Source organism: Lissotriton vulgaris, chromosome 1_1, assembly GCF_964263255.1.
Source record: "Lissotriton vulgaris chromosome 1_1, aLisVul1.2, whole genome shotgun sequence".
In the NCBI taxonomy this organism is placed as follows: domain Eukaryota; kingdom Metazoa; phylum Chordata; class Amphibia; order Caudata; family Salamandridae; genus Lissotriton; species Lissotriton vulgaris.
The window spans coordinates 2,017,732,657-2,017,751,197 of record NC_141685.1 but is presented as its reverse complement, the minus strand read 5'-3'; the positions used below and the strand labels follow the sequence as shown (position 1 = coordinate 2,017,751,197).

At 42.2% G+C, this 18,541-nt stretch overlaps 1 protein-coding gene across 1 annotated transcript in view; it reads left to right on the top strand.

Annotated features, from left to right (window-relative positions):
- Window positions 1-18,541, top strand: part of LOC147751542 (uncharacterized) — a 785,370-nt gene that overhangs the window by 747,037 nt on the left and 19,792 nt on the right. The gene's annotated exons all lie outside the window — the stretch shown is intronic.

Here is an 18,541-nt window from a genome sequence, read left to right as displayed (position 1 = left end):
CAGAGCAACCATTTGTTCAAATCTGGATCTGATCTGTTGTGATGCAAAAAAGTATGTAGGTCGACCTCCCCCTGTGTAGTGTTATTACTTGCAGGTGCAGGTATGGACGGAGTGTTCATCTCTTTGATCTTGGCTATCCCAAGGCAAGACGTTCGTTGGACAGTGTCATTCAAAAACATAATTTGCTCAGGGATGATACATGCTCTACTCCCTGCACTTGCCAATCTTTTGTACCCTAGACACATTTTGTCACAATGTTGTCTTTCCAAAAGTCGAAACCATGTCTAGACAGTTGGGCAATAAACGCTGCAGAATAAATCTATTTTGTAATGGTTAACATATTTTTTTGTTCCTGTCTTGTTCACATTTTTAAAGAAACACATTTATGGATTTGACAAGTTAAACCCTGAAAAATATGGATATTTCTTTGTAAAAGTTTTTGAGCTACCCTTTGGAGGTGTAGGACAATGTTCCCATTGGTTATACATAAATACATTTCTAGGTGATGCACATCTATGCAAGAAAGGATGGCCATAGTGGTTATAACAATACATTTGTTCATAGTCTGATGAACCCTCCAAATATTCATAATTTGTGAATACTGCAGACATTTCTAGATCAGACATCATGGTATTAACAGTCTCAACGTTCCATTCATCAGAAAAGGTACTAGAGGTAATAAAGTCACTTCAAATTTTAAACAAGTGTGGAATCTTCAAGAGTTCCGACAGGCCAAAAACTTCATAATCAGTTTTGTCCCAACTATTCCATCTGGTACAGTAATGGCTGTGATGTTCACTGCTGACAAGTCTCTTGCTTCACAATGGGATGATTTGTGTGGCTGGAGAAGTAAGTTCACTCTTTTACTTGCTGTGTCCATTTGAATATATCTTCCATTTATCAGCATATCCAGAGTTATTACCAGAGATAACCAAAGTAGAAAGAAAAATATTCCAAAAACAATCATTAGTTCAATCCATGGTGAAACCAGATAAGTCTTTTTTAGGAGATGACAAAAATATGTTGCTTGTTCTTTGAAAGTTCTTTGTGCTGGTGTTGTTTCAGGTTCACTGGGAACCTCAGAAAACATATCAAAATGAAATAGCCAGAGGCAGTTCTGTCTATGGTTGGAATTGCTTCAGGATTTCTTGAAATTGCTGGAACTAGTGGATCACTTGTTACGTTGGCGAAGACAGGTGTATCAGGATGAACTGTTATTTGGGTTTCAAGAGGAAGGAGTTAAATAGGTTTGTTGCTTAGTCCTTCATTCCTCACTGTAGAATCTTTAAGGTGATGAGTCTCTCAGTTTCAACCTCTTGGATTGTAGCTAGAGGAGTGCGTCTGCTACATTGTCAGAGTCCACTTGGCCTACTGCTTACTATCGGCCACATAGTGTGGTTTGATCAGGTCAATGGACACACATCTTTTCTCCTTTTTACCTGCAAGGGGCGACAAAAGTACTATTCTTGATCCATAGATTACTAGGACAGGTACTGGTTGTCTGTAAGAAGGGCCAAATTCCTTCTTGTCCGTGATCCTTTCTCTGACTAGATCGCCAAGTTTTGGGATCCAGGAAGGCCTTGCTGGGACGGCTGTTTTTTCCCAGTGGTGGTTGGCTTCAGGAACACAGTGCTTTGTTTCGATCTTAGTTCATTTAAGTCCTGTAAAACAGCCAAACGATCTATGATATCCAATTCTTTATTTTCCACCATGTCAAGGTCCGGTGCCAACATTCTAGTCTCAAATAGGACCATATATGGAGGGACACCCCCTAGAGAACTTCTTTGCAAATTGTTTAATGAGCGTTTGACCCCATAAAGATGTTTGACCCACCCATCACCCGAACCTAATACCCTAGCAATTATAGACTGCTTTATGTCCCGTTTTTTTCTTTCCACAACAGAATTTCCCTCAGGATGGAATGGAGAAGAATTAAGCATGGGCGGAAAATCCGTTCCGCTCGCGGATTTTGCAGATTTTCGGTAAATTCGCAATCCGCAAGATTCGCGAATTTCCTACAAAATCCACGAGCGGAACGGATTGGGTCAAAAGTTCAAGCTGACTTTTGTAACTCTTTTAGAATGGCGCCGGCAAGCTGCCAGAGCCATTCTAAAATAGTTACAAAAGTCAGCTTCAACAGGAAGCTCTAATAGATAAAGTAAAGCAGGTGCTGGAGTTGAAGCTCAAATTCAGTTACACAATCATTAATCACCCCAAACTTGGGGTGATTAATGATTGTGTAACTTAATTTGACCTTCAACTCGAGCACCTGCTTTACTTTATCTATTAGTGCTTCCTGTTTAAGCTCTTTGTAGCTATTTTAGAATGGTGCTGACAGCTTGCTGGTGCCATTCTAAGTGGGGCTGAGGGCAGAAGGGCACAAAAGTGGGACAGAGGGCAGAAGGGGGCAAAAAGTGAGTGGGGTAGAGGGCAGACGGGCACAGAAACGAGTGGTACAGAGGGCAGAAGGGCAAAAAAAACGAGAGGGTGGCAGTGATTAACCAGGAAAAAAAAACCCGGGAACACGCAAAGCGCTCAGCGAACACGCAAAGCGCCCCACGAACACCTGGGAACACGCAAAAATATAAAAATCCACAATTCGCGCGTCAGCCGAGCACTGAGGCCACATCCATAGGAACCTTGATTTAGTTTTTCTGGGATTGCATTTATCCAAAAGGACTCCTGCATGTAGATAGTCTAATGCTGTCTAATACTGGTGTTTGAACTGGGCTGGCTATGTTGTAGGCAGGTGTCTGGTGGTGTTCTGTACTGCGATCCCTATTGCAGTGTATGCCGTTATTGATGAATATCAATGTATTCATTCCTGGCCACCAGTACATCTCTTTTAGTTTTAAACTTGTTTTAGAGATCCTCTGATGTGTCAGACCGTCTCCCAGATGTGCTTCATAAATCAAAGCTGCTCTTCATTCCATGTTTGGGATTACCCTATCCCCCACTCCAGGGACTCGAGAAAACGGATTGCAGTTTGCATCAATTATATATGAGTGGAAACTTTTTAGGTAACTCTGCACCAGTGCCTTTGCTTGAAGCAATGACAGTCAGTATTACTTCACTGTCTGTTTGTTTTTGAACAAGTGATTGCAGCTACGGAAGCCGTTTGCACAGCCCCCTTCGCGGCTTCATCAGCCAATGAATTCCCTTCGGCGTGAACGCCATCACATTGATGACTCAGCGTGTGTATCACGTAGTCCGCTTCACAACTGAACTACTTGTTCCCAAAGCATTTTGTGCTTGATTGTGCCACCTTTTCCATCTTTGAAACCATTTTGAAGCCAATTCTGTAAATATTCATTATATGATTGCACACAGTAAAATAAAAGGATCGCACACTATGAATGTGGGGAATAAGCATGGGCGAATTTTGCGAATCTCGCGTTCGCAAATTTTGCGGATTTGCGAACTCGCAATCTGCAAAATCCGCGAATTCTCGCGAATTTGCGGATTTTTTTTTGTGTTCGCGCGGGTTTCTGTCTGTTCGCGAGTGTTTTGTACAATTTCGCAAACGCGAACTTACCTGTCGGGTCGCAAGTTTTGCGAACTTGTTGTTTCTACGTGTCCAGCCTGTTTGGGACACTCTTCTTCATCACTGCCACTCTCTGTCACCACTGCCACTCTCTGACTACTCATGCCACCCTCTGGCCCACCCATGCCACCCTCTGTTTCATCACAGCACCCTCTGGCTGTCCAGTGTACATTATTGTGGCAAAGCAAAGCACACCTTCCCTGCCTCAAGTGACCTGAATTAATTTGGGGCTGATTAATGTGTCACAGAATATTTTTTTAGCTGGCACCTGCTTCCTTAGTGCTTCCTGATTAGTGATCTTTTGCACTTGCTAAGTGCTTTCATTGTTGCAAAATTAGTTACAACACCTGCCCTGCCCCAACTGACAATAATGAATTAGGGGCTGATTAATGTGTCACTGGATTTGAACTTCCAGCCTAGCTCCTGCTTGTCTGCCTTAGCTGTAATTCAGGACCTTTGTGTAACTATTCTGAGGGTCAGAGCAGGGTCACATAATAATTGCAAGTAGGCAACTGAACTCTGGAGGGGCCCCTCAGGAAGCACTACAGGAAATGGCTACTAATGATGAGCTTGAACTTTTGAACCTGGTAAGTAGTTTCAGTTTTGCTAAGATCGTATTTCTGCAATTTAGCGCTTATTCGCGGGGCGCGAAGTTGAACTGGGAAGCCGCGAACTCACGCGAACAGTGCGAGCAAGCCATAAAATCCGCTGCTTGCGGATTTGCGGATTTTGCGGGAAATTCGCGAATCTCGCGGATTGCGAATTTACCGAAAATCCGCAAAATCCGCGAGCGTAACGGATTTTCCACCCATGCTTAGTGGGGAATTCACGATCCGTATTTTCAAATGCCATTTTTAATGCTTGTGGTTCAGCTTGTAGTTCAGCTCTCTGAGCTGTACAATCCCCTAGAGATTGTGTTTTTGTGACCATTGGTCTGAATTCGCCTTTGCACATATTACCTTTAACTATCACGCATGCTGCACTGTAAGCTTGCTAACCCCTGTAGCGGGTTGTGCAGATTCGTCAGTATAAATTATACATTTTTACTGGTCAAGAGGGAGAATCCCAATAGGCAGAGGACATTCATGTTTGTATTGCAGGAATGCTTGTGTTTTAAAGTAAGGATCAAAAACATACTCAACATCAGTTGCAGCAAGTAAATTAACCCATTGTATCCATCTCGGATGTAAAGCTTTTGAATTCGGAATGCTAGCTTTTGTAACTGCCTCTAAGGCTGCTACAGGAGTTACAACCATAATGTGTTTCCCGTGAGCGAGGGCTCTTCCTTTTGCTACAGTGGTTTGAACTGCTGTCAACATTTTTTCTGTTGATGCATGTTTAATTTCTGCTTGTATATACAAATGAGATTTGTATGCAATTGGTACTATTTCACCTTCGTTAAAAGTTAAGTAGGTGAATCCGCATTGACTCGGAATGATTCAGATCACTTGCAGTATTTATCAAACAAACCTGCAGTTTTTATCAAACAAACAAACAAACAAGGTGCACACACATATCACAAAATTCGAACATCGATAAAAATACGGACAGGACTAATGAACCGACCACCTATCTGAAAAGAATGGACGGTTCACACGAAGACCTAATAATAAAATCACTAAGCCAAGGGAAAAGAATAATCACAATACAGGAACCGACAAAAAATATAAACCTAGAACAAGAGACACAAATTAAAATGAGTTCACAATTACAAGCAGAAACAAAAAACAAACTGACATTTATACCGGAATACCAGACATCAGGACCCCAAGATTTTCTTAATAGAGGCAATATAATGAGGCTATTAAGAGAAATCCCAGAATTAAATGACATAGAATCTCAAGATCTTTTGTCAGTAGAATTTAGATGCACCAAAAACACGTCAGAGGTGGAAGAGTCATTAACCCCCTGGTCAACCAAAGAAATAGTGGATAGAATATGTGAAAGGAGTTTGTCATTTGAAGCCTGGGGCATTAAACTGAGGCGAGACGATCGGAAAAAATATCCATTTCCACTTTTAAAAAATCTAACTATACGTAAAAAGTCAAAGACAGAGGGGAATAGCCAAAAATCATGTTTAAAAGGAGCGTGTGCGGTATCTCCGCAAAAAAATACACCACAAAGTAGACACGAAATTGCAGTGGCTCAAGGAGGCGCCCATGAACAGGCAATTGACTGGACCTGGGTGGCTTCGGCCTTGAGCAAAAAATGCTCCTAACACGATGAGTCACTTAGAAAAAGACACCACGTTAAACCAACGGATAATAGTTGATAATCAAGTGGAATCCATTACAGCGAAACTGCATACGATCAGCCTCTGTTCCTGGAACGTCCACGGTTTCAACAGCTTGTGTCACGACCACGAAACTGCAAATTTCTTGGATCAACACGACTTAATACTGCTACAAGAAACCTGGAACCTGCGCCAAATCTCCATCCCGGGATATATCGAATTTCACGTCCTCGCCGAAAAACCTTCTAACTTTGGTCACCCTAGAGGAGGCCTATCGACGTACATCTCCCAACAACACAGATGGCATACGGAAAAAGTAGACTCTATGGTAAACTGGATACAAGTAGTAAAACTCACGGGAAAGTTGGTCACCGGTTCAGGTCCCTGTAATCTTCTATTGCTTAATGTTTATGTTCATCCGGAAAAGAAGGAGAAAAATGAAAAACTGATTACTTTACTAACTTTGATCAGGGCTTTGCAAATCACTCATGAGGCATACTCCATGATTATATCAGGTGATTTTAATAGCAATCTAACAAAAGAGGAGAAAACAATGCAAGCTCTTGAAGAACTGGACCTTTTCATCCTAAATAAGAAAGTCAGTGGGGATAGTGGCATACCTATAACCTTCTTAAGCGGTAACCGAAAGTCATCAATAGACTTCACAATACTGAGTAACAACCTGTTATCAACGGTGAGTGCATTTTCAGTGGAGCAACGTGTGGAAAGTGACCACTTCCCTCTAATTATCAAAATGTTAATGACGGTTACTAAGACGGAAAAACAAAACACCGTCATCCAGTATACTGAAAAATTCAATCTACGTAAACTAAAATGGAGAGGAAAGGATCTAAAACCAACAATGGATAAACTCAAAAATAAACTGCTTAGTTTAACACCGGAAGTAAAAGAAAACCTCGTAAAAACATGGGAACACCTATGTGAAGCAGTAACAAGAAACCCACCACGAACAGATCAAAATTCAATAAGATTTAAAACTGGCAAAAAGCCTTGGTACACAACTACCCTAAGGGAAGAAAAAAGAAAAATTGCAAGAGAAGTCCGCAAGCAGGCACTATTGATAAAAAGTGGTAAAAAAACAAACAAATCGGAATTGAAAGCTATGCGGAAGAAATATAAGATCATGCTGAGTAGCGCAAAAAAACTGTACCAAGAGGAAATGTGGACTAACCTACTAATCGCTAGAAAACACAAAAATGCCAGAACATTTTGGGGTATTATCAATAAACTGACAAGGGGGAACACCCTAAAACAGGAGGCAGGTATCGGAGAAAGTATATGGACCCAGCATGTCGAAAAGATGTTCAGTGACAGGTCGGGAGGTAAGAAAAGTTACTGTAAATTGGAGTGCAAAGTATGCATTAGAAACAGCGAACATGCAGAAAACTTGATAGGAAAACGAGTTAATGCACTAGGAGACAAGCTGAAGCAATCGATGGGTAGTGGAAACGAGAACAATCCTGAACACTCACAGCTCAGCAAATCAGAAAAACTACCGAACGCCGTGACCGACACCCTAGTAACAACAGCCCAGCTCAAAGATAAGATAATTCGCCTGAAAAAAGAGGGTGCGGCGGGTCCAAATGGGCTTCCAAATGCTATCTTTAAATATTTACCAGAATTTTGGGCAGAATACTTAACTCCACTCTTTAATGCAATCTACAATCAGAACAAACCACCAAGATCCTGGACCGGGAGCATAATTCACCCCATTTTTAAACAAGGTGACCACAACGAGCCAGGGAATTACAGGTTGATATCGCTAATGGATGTCGAGGCAAAACTATATGGATCATGCCTATTATCACTCCTTCAGGACTGGATGGAAGATACGAACATAATACCAATGTTCCAAACTGGTTTCCGGCCAAGGACGGGTACTCTGACAAACTTGACAACCCTGGCGCTCTTGAAAGAAAAAGCAGCAAAAAGGGGAACAAGACTGTATGCTTGCTTTATAGACCTGCGAGCAGCCTTTGATAAAGTGAACAGAGCCCGGCTATGGGAAAAATTAAGATCATGGGGTATCCCGAAGAAGTTATTGGAGGCTATTATAGTCCTGCACAGCAACACCTGGGCTCGAGTAAAACTGGGAGACGGTTGCAGCGTAACGGCCGAAATAAGAACACAACAGGGCCTAAAACAAGGCTGCGTACTGGCCCCAAGTTTATTCAACCTGTACATGGCAGATATAGTCAACCACATGGAGATCGGGGAATGCCATCCACCCCACATGTCAAAAATCCCTATCCCTTTCCTGCAGTATGCAGATGATATTGTTGTTCTGAGCCAAACACCGATAGGGTTGCAAAGATCGATCAACAACTTGACAACTTATTTGGAGCACGAAAGCCTGGAACTGAATAAAGATAAAACTAAAGTTGTTTGCATTGTGGATCCAAAAAAGCAAGTATTTAAATGGTATGCAAATAGTTCTCCAATAAAGGAGGAAACATCATACAAATACTTAGGTTTCAAACTGGGGCGAGGTCCGACGAACAAAGAACATAAAACGGAGCTAAAAGCAAAAACACAGTCTTTGATCTATGCATACCGGCAATTACAAAAGAAACTAAGTTGTCCAAATTATTCCCACCTGCTGAAAGTAATAAAAGCTCAAACCTTACCAACCTTGTCTTACGCATTGGCCACCTGGTGTGGCAAAGAAGCAGGGCTGCTAAACAGCCTACAAACAAAAGTATACAAGGCAGTCTTAAACCTACCAAATTCGTCGGCTCCGGCGCAGGTCCGTCTAGAATTTGGTCTTCTAAATCAGAAGTTTCGCAGTATGGGAACTTTTGTGAAACTCTGCCATAAAATACGTTTGTCTGAAGCCAACTCATTGGACAATCTGTGCTGGAAAGAAATCGAAACCCAGCAGAAACAGCAAGTTTTAAACAGTTGGGGAGGTTACCTGTCTCAATCCCTAAATTGCATAGGAATTGAAGAAACTTGGGACATGAAGCCAGATAGATCCACCTTTGATAAAATTGTAAACAATGCGGTAAAATGGGAATCCTACCTCGAAGACAAGATAAATATCGCAAAAAGACGACACGGGTGGACTGTGATTAATTCATATTCCTGGATAAAACCACAGACCTACTTAGAAAGCCACTTTAACAGTTTGTTAAAACAAAGATATATAAAACACCGACTAGGTCTACAGTTCTTAAAGGACTTGCTACCAGCCTGGAAAAATTGTCATACTGACCCCCATTGTCGTCTATGTGGATACCGAAATGAAACTCTAACACACTTACTATGTGTGTGTCCGGCACTTAAGGACCTGAGGAGACGTCTTTTAAAGAACATTTTTAACAAACTGAACATTCGGACTTGCAGGCAAGCCGTAATTCGATGGCTAGATGGATCAAGTCCTATGTTGGCCTGCAGGGGGATCAAATTTATGATGAAAGCCGAATCTCTCTTACAGCAAGCTGACCTTGGAATCATACCTCCAAACTGAAATGTTTGACACTTACTTTGCCACTTGACAAACAGTTTTAATTGCCAAAAAAATCTTTAAAAAGTTTTTTATGTTTTATGATGGTCAATATGCATTTTTGTAATGATTTTTAATAATTTTATACAATAAAATTGACTTTGATTCAGATCACTAAGTTGAGTACATTTACGCGTGTTTGTAAGTGTTGTTGCTAACATGTCAGCTTGTAGTGAACTCAGGATATCTGTGTGTTCCTGTGTCCAATGTGTGATTTTAAAATCAGGTTTCATTAATTCGTAGAGAGGTTTTACCCTTTCTGCGTACTTAAGAATGTATGTTCTTCCAAAATTCAGGAAATCTAGAATCGACTGTAAGTTTTTCTGCCTTTTTGGAGGTTGGAGCAGCGTACACTTCTCTAAAAAGTTGGCTGCCAGGCATTTGCCTTCGCTTCATAGTTCATATCCTAGAAAAAGGACATTTAGATGGGCAATTCTTAATTTTTTTAATTGAATTTATAACCCTCAGAGGCGAAGCCCAGTATAATGGTGCTCACCCTGTTCACGTGCCTGTCCAGGTAATCATCTGTCAGATAGATGTCATTGACATATGACAATGCCTCGTCACCATAAATGTGTAGTAACTCTGTTACCCTTACTGAGAATAACCCCGGGCTGTTCTTGAACCCTTGTGGGAGTCGACGGAAGTGACGTTACATTCCCATTATTGAGAAAGCTGTTAAGTACCTGCTTTCAGGTGCTATGTTTTGACAAAAAAACGTTAGAAATATATAATGTGGTTTTATATTTTTTACGCACATTGTTATTCATTAATGCTGTACTGTGTACATTTTGCACTGTTAAAGTTTTGCAACAAGAGTTTAAATGTCTGTAATCCAAAACTAGACGATATGTATTGTCTGGTTTGGAGACAGGAGACAAAGGATTGTTCATGGACGAGGTGCATGTTTCAATCACCCCTTGGTATTCAAGTTGATGTAATATCTCCCTGACCTGTTTTTTAGCTTCTTGCTTAACTGGATAATGCCTTTGTGCAGTTGGTTGATTTTTTTAACTGGATCTTGTGGTGAGTCCTCATCCCATCCTACATGATTTTTATATAATGATGGGGCCTGGGCAACTGCCCATTTCCTGGTATATGTATATTTTAATAGTACAGGAATATTTTGGAGAAGGCTGGCATAATGATGTCTTTGCCATGTGGGCACAAGAGTTTAGGTGTCTGTAATCCAAAACTAGACGATATGTGTTGTCTGGTTTGGATTCAGGAAACAAAGGATGGTTCATTGAGGAGGTGCATGTTTCAATCACCCTTTGGTAGTCAAGTTGATATAAGATCTCCCTGACCTGTTTTTTAGCTTCTTGCTTAAACGGATACTGCCTTTGTGCAGTTGGTTGATTTTTTAACTGAATCTTGTGGTGAGTCCTCATTCCAGCCTACATGATTTTTATATAATGATGGGGCCTGGGCAACTGCCCATTTCCTGGAATATGTATATTTTAAATGTACTAGAACATGATTGGAGAAGTCTGGCATAATGATGTCTTTGCCATGTGGGCACTCCCTGACAAATTCTGGTGACCAGTCCTGTTCTGCTAGAAGAATATCATAACCCTTTGAAAGTCTCTCCAAAAAGAGTGCTTTCACTTTTCTTGGTATGTCTCCTTCCAACTGGAGTGTTATTTCATATAATGTTTGTGGTGAGCTATTGTTACTTCAGCTGCACTGTCCAGCATTGTCAGAGCCCATTCTCTTTTCTTGACTTGAGTTTTCCGAATCCTCGGCATGTCTGATTTTCAGACCAGCTACCTACTTCTTGGAGAATTGAGGTTTTGGTTTGTTTTTCTGAACGTGTTGATCGCCTTTGGACTTCACGCGTTCTTTTTTATTTGACCGTCGTCTCCTTTCGGATGTCTGTGACGATATCTGAAAGTTACGAGAGGATCTTGTATCAGTATCTTTATAACTATCAGGTTTTCACAAATTATCCCTATTCCTGAGGTTATAACTCCTTTCAGAGGGCTCCTTTTGAAGAGACCCACCTCAGGATTGAAAACATTTCTCTTTTGAAGGTTGTTTGTTATTTTCCCACTTCTTTTCAGAAGAGGTCGGATTTTGTTTAATAGATTCCTTTTCAGGACCTCCAGACAGTTGGGTGTTAAGTGGCTTTCCTCCGAAACTGTCTCTGCCTAATTCTTCATAAGATTTTTCAATTATTCTGGGTAGTTCATGTAGATGATCTGCTACATCAAATTCCCTTCATTTCTGGCGGATCACCACTGATTCTGCTTCTCCTTTAATATTAGATAATATTATTGTTGAGACCTGGTCGAAAATTTTCAGTAACTTCATACCTAAATTCAGAGAAGGCTCTGCCCCGTATTCATTTTGAATTTGTTTCAGGACATCAGGTATTACAACAATAGATGGAACACCATGTGTTTTAGTATAGATGGCAGCAAAGACTGTGCCCCAAGTGGTGCATTCTTCCAGATGTGGTGTTATCCCCATTGGTAAACAGATTGTTAGAATTCTGTGTTTCTCATAAGGGCTAGTATTAGGAAATACCGCTTTGATTTGAGTAACTGTTTGAGCTATCCAGAATGGAATTTGTTCATGTTTTATGGGCATTTTACCCATGACTACGTGTAGCGTCTGTGGAGTAATTTTTAGTGTATTCACCTGGTGAGGGGTTTGATTTGGAATGGTTAATGGTGGTTGGACTGTTAAAGTCTGCATTACATATTGAACTAATTGTCTGTAAATTTGTATTAACTCTTGGAGTTGAGTGAGTAATTTCCTCATTTGACATGTCTTCGATGTCAGGATGATTTGCGTAGCTGGCTAAAATCGGCCATGTTGCTCCTGGTCTACCTAGTGGACCAATCTTGGTAATATGATTTGAGTGTTTTAGGGCACCTTTAAACCAGAGGTGATGCTCCTGGTATGTGAGTGGAATTTCAACATCCTCGAAAGAAATATATTCCTCAGTCAGGTCATCTTCTTTGTAGAAGTGAAACATTTTTGCTACTGGATATGATTCAGGGAATACTATCCATAAATAGAAAACCTCTGTCTGGTGAGATTAATGTGCCTCTATCACAAAAACTGCTCTACCACCTCTTGGTGTTAGGCCATGTTTTAGAGTGATGGCTTACCTTAAATTTGATGGATAGGAATCGCATCTGCATCGGTTTCATTAAAACCTGTTTGATAAAAAGCTGTTACGACTGGGTCAGTTGCAGCCTCACGGGTCACAGTATTATTATCCCCACTTTGTTTCCCTTAGAATTGGAACAGTCTCAGAATAGTGGAAACAATAGATAACAGTTTCCCCTAAGTCAATTGTGCATGCTTTGTTTCTACAGAGTTTACACAGAAATAGGTAGACGGGCGTTTCAATACAAAGGGTTTATTTAATAGTCTTATTTCTAATGCAAGAGATATGAACGGCTACAATCATAAGACAGAATGTGAAGTATAACACGTACAGCGTTAGCAGTATGATAAAATAATACTGCAATTGCATGGTTTGGAGCTATGACATATATTCATGAAAATACGTACATAAATACCACAGGCTAAAATGTGAATACTCATCTGGTGCTTCGAGCTAGTTCTACCCCAGTTTACCTAACCTAAGTCTAGAACGAGGTAAGAATTAGGTGCTGTTTGTCTATTGTCTAGTTTAGCTATAGTTAGGTTTGGAGTTGCCAAGATTTGCCAAAAGTCCCTCTAGGTTCTAGTCTGCTCCATACCTTAAAATGTGAGGGGTTAGAATCTCTTTCCGGGTATTGATCTCTAACACCCCGCAAGGGGAGTCATAAACACTGGAGCTGGATTCTCTTTGAGGAGGATGGCAGCGTCTGGTCAGTGCGTCAGGCGGGTACTCGAATTCCTTCCAAACTTGCCGTGGCAAGCCGTATCGAGCTGTGTAGCGGAGCCGTGGTTTGCCATGGCAAGTGAAGGTATATTTATATCTTGAAGGTGTTTAAGAATGCCAGTATTGACGTAAAAGTCGGGCAGAGGAACGTTATGAATGAACCCCTCAGGAATAGATGTTCATGCAACAATCATATGGGCGGCGACACCAACCCCCCCCACCCCCCCAAAGCGAACGCACTGTTTCATGGTTTTTGAATGTTGAAGTTGGATGTTTGGCCCTACGCATTTTCGGAGCTGAGCCAAGTGTTGTTAGTTTTAGGGGAATGGGGAACTTCTGGTCTGCAATAGTTCACTGGCTCAGCACCATAAGGAGCTTCATTCACCACAAAGTCTTATACCTAGTGATCGCACCACTGTAGGTTCCTACAATCTACTAACCTGGAATATGCAGGGTCTTGGAGCAGTGCAGAAAAGGCACCGACTCCATGCCTATCTCCTTAGACGCAAAGCCCATATAGTCTTCCTCCAAGAATCACACCGTATTGACACCGAGGCTTAGAAGACCCACAAGAAATGACAGGCCATATTTATTCCACGAATTACTTAGCATCCTCTAGGAGAGCAACCATTTGGATCTGACATGGGGTCCCGTTCACGGAATTGGATCGTAGCATGAATGATCAGGGGAGGTACATCCTATTGAAGGGCACCCTGGACGGCATAACTGTGGTCCTGGGTAGTATATAGGCTCGAACTTCGACAGGGCAAATTCTATCAACGGCTGAGCACAGCATTAACCGGGTGGGATACGATTCCAGGAATCCTGGGAGGGGACTATAATGCGGTGTTAGATGTGGATTTGGATCGATCCCATCCCCCCATTACACTGTGCTAGTGCCTACAGGCTGGCAGAGACACTGAAAACCTGGTTAGAGAGTTGGGGTCTATCGGATGTGTGGTGCCATCTGCACCCTACACATAAGGAATATTCATTTTACTAACCAGTCCACCAGCTCCAGACTAGGATAGATCTGTCAATCCACTTATTTGCCGAAAACACTCTCTGATCACAGCCCCCTCAAGCTTACCCTTGCCTGGGGTCGGGTACCAACCCCAGTGCGCACCTGGAGATTGGGACCATGGTTATTGGAGGACACCTTGTTCCGGACTATTCTATCCCATACCATTGATAATTGGTTTTCTGAAAACTGGAACACAGTTTCCTCCAACCTACTTGAGATGGACGCGTGGTGGTGGTGGTGAGAGGAGACCCTATTAGATTGATGGTGGGGGGCAGACAGGAAATGCACCAGACTTTGATAAGAGTAGAGAAGTTAATGACCACCTTAGAGCACGAAGCAGTGACAGATCCAGACAAACGGGATGCGTTACAAAATGCTCATATTGCCCACGCTGAAACACTCAAAATGTTGCAGGTTATGAACCACGGCGCCTTTCTGCAATGTAAACATTCGGAAGCAGATAGAGCTGGGACATTATTAGCCCGGATAGTACGGGACAGACCTTAACCTCCCATTATTACCCATATTCATACACCGTCCGGTGGGTCAGCCAATACATAACAACAACATAACAAGCCTTTTGCACTTATCTCAGTACTCTTTATGCAGCCCCAACACACAACACTGAAACCTCCATAGTCGACTTCTTACGAGACTTAACGATTCCCTCGATTCTGGCAGACATTCAGAAAGACATAGAAGGCTCTATAACCCAACAAGAAACACATATTGCGATTAAAGGATCAAATCGTAATAAGGCACCTGGCCTAGATGGTCTGCCCATAGAATTTGATCAAACTTATTCAGATGCCCTGGTTCCCAAACTAGAAGAAGTATATAAGGCAGATCTGGAAATCGGTCACTTACTTCAATCCACTATGCAGGCCCTGGTCACCTCCATACTCAAGCCGGGTCGTGATAGCACGGACATTACTAATTGTAGGCCTTTATCCTTACTGGCAACCGAATATAAGATTTTAAGAAAAGTACTCGCAAACCATATACAACCCTATCTCAATACCCTCATACACAGCGACCAATGTGTATTTCTACAGAACCGTAGCACGTCCCTTAATACTAGATGATTACACTATGTTATGCAAGCTCCCCCAGATACCTATCCGGAAGCGGGTTGTCTGGCATTAGATCTGCGTCAGGCCTTCGATTCCTTAACCTGGGATTGCGTGTTCACTGCCCTAAAATGTTTTGGTTTCCCTGATGGCTATCTCCGTTGTGTTCGACTACTCTATGCATCTCCCACAACGAGAACTCGCACCGGACAGCATATTTCTCACGAGTATGCTGTCCACTGGGGTACATGGCCCTTTGTCCCCCCTGCTGTTTGTACTTGCACTGGAGACTTCAGCAATAGCCCTAAGACAGACAGCTTAACAGCTGGGAATACCTATTGATGGCACAGCCCACCTCACCTCCATATATGCAGATGATATTCTGTTATTCCTTCGTGACTTATCTGCTAATGCCACACCCATACCCACTGTTCTTTCCAATTTTGGAAAGATATCAGGCCTCATTATTAACTCACGGAAATCACATGCCTTTTATTTCCGGGAGGGACCTCTCCCAGGGGAGGTTCAATTTGGTACCTATACTCTCCCAGTAGCCCACTCCACGTTCAAATATCTAGGAATACAAGTATACAGATCACAGATGGGTCTACTGGAGGGTAACCTTTTGAAGGCCATAAAGGCACTACGATCAAGTGTGGCCTTTTGGACATCATTGCTCCTCTTGGTGATGGGGGGGAATTGCAATCTCTAAGATGGTTGTACTTCCTCTGTTATATTTTCTCATGAATCTGCCCTTAGTGGTACCTCAGTCCATTTTCCGTACCCTGAATACTATTCTGGTGGAACTCAAATGGGGAGCGGGTCGACGAAGAGTGAGCCTTCAGAAGCTACAACTGGAATCTCGCAAGGGAGGGTTAGGGGTTCCTGACTTTAGGGCATACTATTATGCTTGTCAAATCCAGTGGCTGTCCTATTGGATAGCAGGGAGAAACCTACAAGAAATTGGGTTTTCATCTAGGGATATTGGCTGAGGTATGTTATATACCCTGATCCTGCCCAAAGCTAGGATTCCCCTGGAGGGACCCCCATTGCTGAGAACTGCTCTATAATGCTGGAGAAAAGCTCTACAGTATACATCAGATATAATCCATTATTCTCCTAATGTCCCATTACTGGATATTTCCACCCCCTGGGGCAAGGCTCACGAAAGGCTAGAATGCACGCCTGGATGGAGGCGGGAGTAGAGGAGGTTGGTGATTTTTTGGGCGATGGTAAACTATTGGACCATGACACATTTGTACAGACTACTGGGGCACCGGATAGTCAGTATCTGCTAAATGCGATCGTGTCACCCTTTATTAAGAATACGTGGGCACCGCAATGCAGAGAACCCCCGCAACATGACTTAGTTCGCATACTATATTATATGGGAGCTGGGGGACATCTTATCAAATGGCTGTACATCGGTATCAGGGCACATGCTGGTATCACACTCACAAATCTCAGGACAAAATGGGCAGTGGGCGCTGGCTTAGAACTCACTGATAAAGCCTGGGCAAGCATGCTAGAACACCCCCGGAGGGTATCTCGCAACATTAAACTAAAATGTATCCAAACGATGGTCCTACATCGGTCAAACCTCACCTCACAGAGCATACATCAAATGTTCCCAGAGGCCCAACACCGCTGCCCCCGCTGCAAAGGCGATGAGGCAGACTTTATCCATATGCTATGGACATTCCCGTGTATATTAGATTATTGGACCGGAGTTCGTCACTCTCTGGGAGAAGTCACGCATATGACAGTTCAGGTCATTGCCCTGGAGTGTCTTATGGGGCTCCATAGACACACCAAAGCGCAGAAAGTTCAAAGATGTTCTCTGGATCTTGCTTTTGTACTAGCCACCTGGGCCCTCACCATGAGATGGAAATCCCCTAGATGCCTGTCACTGTCTAGTTGGCAGGATGAGATTATACAGTAGGGTGGGGCTGAGAAAGCGGCGCTTAGAAAAGAGGTGACAAGAGGATTTTGGAAATAACCCATCTCTATGGAATGGGACACCATGTTAGAGGATTTTAAACACCTAGATCTAATCCTTGCACAACATGATCCCACGCAATTATCTAAATCTCACTCTTTCTGGAAACATAGCCGGACCCACACTAACCACTGTCCGCATACCATAGGACACAGATGGAATAGGACACACGGTATCACGTAAATAACCCTATCAGGCAACCATCTGCATCAGACACAGCAGACCAGGAGGGAGGGAGGGATCGGGAGGTGGGTGGGGACTCGTTAGATGGTTAAAGTTCATTTAAACATAAATATGCTTGATAATACCAAACTCAATGTCATTTGATTGACTGCTTATGTGAAAATCTCTCATGCTGTATAGACGGACTACAGATGAACTATATTTGTAACCAGGAGGTATATCAAGGTCACATGTGTGTTATGTATATGATGAAAGTACAAAAACAAAATACCTTATGTATAGAATGATCCTATTTTTATTCTGATGAGGTGTTTGAATTAGGTATGTTTAAAAAACAAAAAAAGAATTGATGTTCATACGTAATAAATGAGTACTTGGAGAAATCAATAATCCAAGGAAGGGGAAGTCCTAAAGGCTTAAGAGTTTGGTTTTCCAAGAACTCGTTGTGACATAGATGGACGGATGTAGGTGGCCATGCCTGTATTTGGTTAGCTTAGATAATACCTAAACAGGGGTTGGATTTCTATGCCTAAATACGGGCAATGTGGATTGTGCCTATATAAGGGCATACATTGGGAAACCTATATATGGTATCTAAATAAACACACAACAGTACTTGCTGTACTGTGTCACTCCTTGCGCCTGCTTCGAGCAGGTGTAAGGTTATGATGCACTGGCATCTTGAAAGTGGTGCAGTGAAATCTTGTAGATTTCACTACACTACTTTTACAAGACTTTCCTTCAGGGGAACGCTCTCCCTGCATGCATTATACCTGATGCAGGCATAATGTGATGCGGGGCTTACCAATGTGACACATCTCCCTAGATGCATCACTTTGTAAATAGGCTGCATTGTTTGTGCCGTCGTTACATCAAAAAAAGCGATGCAATGGCAGTGCAAGGAGGCACAAAGGGCTTGTAAATCTGCCCCTGAGTGCTGTGTGTGGTATGAAAGAGACCGACGAAATACGGTCTATAAAAGGGTCAATAACTTGATTACAATCACCTTCTAAAATGAAATTATCCTCCATGTATTGTGTAATTTGCTGAGTAAGATGAGACCAAAAAGAGGGGTCACCAACAGTGGGAGCATAAATATTAAACTGAAAAATTAAAGC